Below are 6,633 nucleotides of genomic sequence, written 5' to 3'. Positions count from 1 at the left end.
TTAAAATTCGAAAATTTTTTCTAAAGCCTCCAGGGGACTTCGTTTTCGCACGAAAAAATTTTATGTGCCCTTATTGCATCCGGACCCACAATTCTGGATCAATCTTAAAAATCTCTATCCGTTCCACACACTACTCCTTTCCCCTGCCGAGTGAGTCACGCCTACCTCGAAAGGGAAATGGCTTAATGGTGTAATAATAATAATAATAATAAAAAAACAAGTTTTGCAAAGTTATAAATGTAAAAATGTTTTAACCCTACCGAAAGAAATCTCTGAGTTTTCTTTAGAGAAATAGCTTGGCCCATTTGAGTCTATAAACAAAGTCGATTGGAAACAAAATAGTCTCGGAGATAGTTTGAGAGATTTGGGTCCTTTTCAAGATCCTTTTAGTGGTCGTTTTAAAAGTGGTGCGACGGTAATATAATGTTCCTTTTGTATTCGTCATGTACCGGGCGGGCAGAGTTATTTACAGTAGTTGGTCGTGGCTAATCCGCTCTCTCTTTTTAAATTTTTCTTCAAATTATTAACACTTTTTTTTAATTGATGAATTTTCTCATTATACTTATTTATAATTATAACTTATATACTGATATACAATTTTCTAGTTGAATTCAAAAATGTTGTCTTTTTTGGGTATCTCATTCCATTTACGAGAAACGTTCTATTAATTCCAATTTTAAGCATTAAAAAAAAAGGCACATACCTGAAGTCATCGAAACCCGTAGATTCCGAATTATTATGTTTTAGGCTGTTAACTATGAAATTAAAAAAATCTACTTCTGAATTTTAATCCGAAAGCTTAGCAAAGGACCCTTGAGTGTCGGCTACTCTATTGAGATAGCCTCTCTGCTTGTTATTTATGATCGTATTCTTATTTCAATTTCGGAAAGGATATTTTAAAGCCTTCAGACCATTTAAACGAGCTTTCTGGACCTTTAAAAATATCTACCTGAGTGCCTGCGGAGCATTCCTTTGAGATTCTTTGACCTAAAGAATTTTTAGTATATTCTCAAAGATTCTTTTCGGTAGGGAATTGGCAATTTACTTTCAATCCAAATGGTTCTTGTCCAAGCTAAGCTTACGATCAGTGCGCCTCGAAGGCGTGCCGAGAGTTGCTTACAGCGCTCCAAGTGGCTCTTGTCAAACTATATCGATTGGTGCATTCTACGGTGAGCGGTGGGTAGAGGGGAAGTGACTTTTTTCGCCGGACGCGCCGTATATATTTATGGCGGGCAACTAAGCCCGCACCGCATCTACGTTTATAATATCTTTGGTCTTCACCAAGCACTATTAAGATCAACTCAGCCAATTAGCCGCTATTAATATTTTTCAATATTACAATGACCTTTAGTTGTTTTAAATTCAATAAAAGTAGAGAGGCTTCAAAAACATTCATTCTTGCATTCGCTTTTGCAACAACCCAATGTCACTCCCAACAATATATTTGTACTTTTAAAAAGTAACATATGCAATTGCACATCTCTTTATAGCAGCAAACATATTACTCAGGATTTCATTGCGCATACTGTTCATTACTGTTGATTTACGGCAAATTTGATTGGTTGAGAACCTAGAAACGAACTCGATGTTTCAAATTAATTCATCAGTTTATTCAAATTCGACCTCCGTAAAAGGGTACCCTTACTTTATAAAGTTGAAAATATACTTAGGGTATGTTCTTGAAATAAAGAAAGAAATTCATTTGTTACTTTAAGCGCGCGCATTTTAAATTATATAAATATTGAAATCTTATATTTATAATAAATAATGATTGGGAAATGCTTCAAAAGTGATTTATTAATCCTATAATAGAATTTTTGAGTGACAGATGAAAAAATATTGTGATTTTATTGCAAAAACCGTTTTTTATTTGACTTTAGAAAAAAAATTTCAATTTATTTTTAGTAACTTTATCGACTTTATTTTGGATCAAATTGTTGTGAATGAAAACAATAAAAATTAGAAACTAGACAGAGACAAGATTAATCATTGTGCTAAAAAAAATTATTTCTTTCTCTGAACTTCGAATTCATAACGTCTTTTAATTAAAATCAAATTAAATTTTTATCTGTCACTTTAAAATCTTATTTTAGGATTAAGAAATTTCTTTTAATGCATTTTATAATCATTATTTATTATAAATATGACATTTCAATATCGACACTATTCAAAATCAGCGCGCTAACAGTAACTAATTGTATTGCAGGCGCGATGCAAGCGCAGTTCAAAAAGTTGCCAAGATGTGAACACTGACATCAATAAGCCTTTATATTTACAAGTTTGCGACATAACCTGCAAATGATATTTACCAAGTCATTATATCTAATTTAATTACGTTATTAATTTATAATTTAATTATCCTCATTAATTTAAGTCCACCCGAGTTTGATTACATGTGTGACTTAAGGTAAATATTGTGTTATTAATTAATCATAATATCGAAGTGGGCAAAGCGAAAAATAGGTTCTTTAGGAATAGGCTCAATTACATTCGAGATCCTTTCGAACCCCAAGTGTGGTATTATTTAGAGCTCATTTATCGTTTTGGGTTCCTTTTCAGCAAGTAGGGTTCATTTTTGTTGCAGTTCCTTTGGAACCAAAAACGGGTTCCAATGGAATCTTCAGTTTTTTTTGTGTTTCTTTTGTTGTATAAATTTGATTTTTCTAATTAAAATATAAACTATGACACTTTTTCGTTGGCAATTTGTCTTCTTAGGTTGAATATTCAACTATTATGTTAAAAAATTTAATTATTTTGTTGAAAATTACACTATATTGTTGAAGAGTTGTCTTTTAAAGTAGAAAAAACTTTTCTGTTTAATTTGAAACAAATTAATACATTTGCAAATTTTGAATTGATATATGAAACACTGTTTTATTCCGCTCCTAAAATATTCTCTGATAAAAATATAATAAGATTGAAATGCTGGTATTTGAATATAAATGATTTGAAATGAAAAATTAGTCGAGAAATCAGAGAATTTTGAAAATGTCACGCGTCGAAGTTTTCCGGGAGTGGGGTCTTTTTATTTTACTTCGTAGTATTTCTTAAGTAATGTGAGGCAATGGAATTTTGAGGTTAGTGTTACATATGTCTGAGCTAGAAAATAATCTATATTAAACCGCTCATATAACCTAAACAATAAAAATATTGTTAAAAATCATAAAATCATAAATTCTTTTAAATTCTGTCATACTCTCGGTTATTAAACCTGAACTTAAATTCTCGGGAATTTAAGAACTCTAGGTAGGATGCCCATCTAATCTGATCGATTCAATCTCTCTTTCTATCGTATGTAATTAAAGGGACATGCTCGATAGTTTTGAAACGATAAACTGCAACTACTTCTTTGTATTTTATCGGTCAGATAAAGAGAGCTGGCTGTCGATCATCAAAAAGTCGGTAATTATTGATTAACGTTTGATGGCCCTCTCTTTCTGACCCATGAGATAGACAGAGGTCGTTGCAGTTGATTCTTTCAAAACGATCGAACGTCTGTATAATTTCATACGATAAAGAGATTCAATCCAGCAGGCCCGCCATGAGGAAAATAGGGCCTCTGTGTTGGAGGATTGGAATGACGGGGCCCTATATGTAATTTCGATTTCTAGCAGTTCCGGAAAATCGTGGACCCCACGAAAATTTCGAGCCCAAGAAGAATCTCCCCGTTATGCTCCTCACCCTCTATCGTCAGTCCAGCAATTGAGTATAGATTAGGTTAGAGGGCTTTGGAATCCAACTTCTTGTATCCATTCACCTACGGCATTAAAATATTTCTATTTCGTGGTTGAATGGTGGTATCTAAAAAACAAAAGTATTTGCCAATACTGTTTTACATGCAAGCCTCCTTACCGGTATATTTTGCCATCCTTTAAATGTCCACGCTGCGCAATAGTTTATACATAATTTTCTGATAAATTAACAAATAATTTCAAACCTCAAATTTTCAATAGTAGGGATCACTGAACTCCAAATAGAAATAACCGTCTATCGGCAGTTATAATATCAAAACTTATTTAAATCGTCAGCGTATACTTATGAACCTTTCCTTAACTCATACTTGAAAGAAAAAAGTGAAATTTGTATCAGAAAGTATTTTATTTTTGAAAAATTTGTTAAACTGTATCTGCAAAAGTATAATGATTATTTAAAATAAAATGAGTCGTATCTGCAGGCATGTAGAAATATAATCAGCCTTATGTATGCAGATACGGTATTTTATGCTGGACTTAAATTTTATAGTCCGGCAAATTTTAACATCAACCAATTTTCTTTTCCGACAAGATTTTTGTCAAGTTAGCTACATTTTAATATTCTATAATGAAGTTAATATTCTTAAATTCTGAATACATCTAAACTTATACAATCAAGAACCTTACAAACACATTTAGAATCACTCAAACTTCCCATACTAAGTAATCAAGCATAATTGCTTACAAAAATATTAGAAACTTTCTTGGTTAGCGTCTCGAGATCTGTTACATCTCGAACCCCCTTTCCAAGTCTCCTTTTAAAAAATACGCGTGTTCGTGACTGGTCACCAAACGTCTGGACTGATCAAATTTTGAACCATTTTCCAGTTCCCTCTTTAAAAAAATACTAGTCAACGGCGTGTCACAGAAAAGTAATGGATCACTTTCTCGAAAATAGTGAAATCGGGATTAGTTTCTGGTGTTCTTGATTATGTGATAGATTGTTTATTTACAAACTGATATTTTTTTAATTTTATGAGAAAATAGTGACACATTGTACCATTTTGCAAAAAATAGTGTAGGAATAGAAAGTTTCTTGATGACAAAAATTTTCCGGACTGAAAAATGTAAGTCCGGAAAAAATTTCCGAACTAGAATTTTCAAATCCGGTAAAATTGGCCAGCGTTGAAATTCCACCTACAATAAAATTCCTCTTTAACACCATATATGTGCAAAAAAATAGCGCAGGAATAGAAAGTTTCTTGATGACCAAGCTCCCCGTTTATTAAAAATTGAGAGCCCAAAAGTAAGAACAAATGAGTGTCCGGATTGCACAACGACCTGAGCGCGTGGACTCAGCCAGCTTAGGAGGCAAGAGAGGGGATAACGCATTGCTACGGCCCGAATTAATTGGACAAATAATTTTAAAACTACCGTCATTCCGTTAATAATTATCGGATCATATTGATTTTTTCATAGAAATACTCATGAGTCTTTAGCGCTTCCAACGAACAGATGACTTATTTTTTATATTTTGGATTTTTTAACAACACGCAAACTTTTTATAGCTTTTAGGTGAAAATATCAGTTATAAATTTAGAAACACAATGAAATTAACAATATCAGTTGAGACCTTATAGATTTAATTACAAAATATCCGAAATTCATATCGAATGGTTTGTATTAACAGCAATGACGAGCACAAATAAACAAAAGATCGACTCAGCGCTGCGTGTAAACAAAAGATGAACTGAGATTTTCACCTTAAAGATATAAAAAGTTGGGATGTTGTTAAAAAATCGAAAATATAAAATGAAGTCATTCAATTAGGTTCGCTGGAAGCGCTAAGACGCATGGGCATTTCTATTCAATAATCAACACAATCCGATAATTATTAACGGGATGCTGGCAGTTTTAAATTATTTGTCCTATTAACTCGGCTCGCTAGCAACGCGTCATCTCCTCGCTTGTTTGCTAGGCTGGCTGTGTCCATACGCTAAGGTGGTTGTGCAATCCGGATATTTTTACATCAATTTACAAACTCAAATTTTTTATATCAATATGATGTTAATTACAAAATACAGTAAAAAATAAGTATATGAATTTACTTCGATCAAGAAACATTTTGTTAGAGTTTTAGTTACTTATCAAAAGAATATAATATTGTTAATTCAATATTTTATTAAACTTGATGCAAATAAGTATAATGAAAAAAATTAACTCAATAGTTTTTTTCTTAAAGTAAATATATTCTTGATTCAAATAGTTGTCCTGATTCTAGTATTTTCTTGATTTAAGAAAATCGGTCCCTTGCAAAAAGAAAATACTTGCTTCTTTCAAGTAAAATCAGCCAAGTAAACTAGCCTACTTGATTTAATGCAAATTTTTTTAGTGTAGAAATTTCAACATCCATTATTATTTGTTCATCTTATACACAAATTATGCAAACAAGTGCACATTTTAGAAGCTTAAAAGCTAAAAGAATGTTTTTCTGACCTTTCTAAAATTTTTACTGCCAATGATGTTTTCGCAAAAAGTTTGGTTATGCATTAATATTCTTTTATTGTATAAAAAATTATGTAAATAAATGCACATTTCAGGCATTTTAGGTGAACAACTCACTTCTCTTGCAAGTTTGAGCGAGTCTAGAGCGCGCGTCTGTTGAATTTCGCGCCTCTCGCTCGATAATGGCTTACCTCGCGTTTCGCGCTCGGATATTTTTTGTTTGCATTTAAAATGCTTGAATGAAACTTGATCAAAAAGGTCTCTTTTAAATAGCAGTAATTATATGCGTCTTTCTATTCTGAATTTTTTACTAAATTCAGTATAGTTAAAGATTAAGTTTCTCAAAGCTCTGTAGGTGTTAGGGTACACATTCTCATCGTAACGCTCGCGCTGCGCGCTCGATTTTTGACAGGCATCTATAAATGCATATTTTCTG

Source organism: Belonocnema kinseyi, chromosome 5 (assembly GCF_010883055.1).
Source record: "Belonocnema kinseyi isolate 2016_QV_RU_SX_M_011 chromosome 5, B_treatae_v1, whole genome shotgun sequence".
NCBI lineage: Eukaryota > Metazoa > Arthropoda > Insecta > Hymenoptera > Cynipidae > Belonocnema > Belonocnema kinseyi.
The sequence above is the reverse complement of the archived record's forward strand: the minus strand, read 5'-3'. Positions refer to the sequence as shown.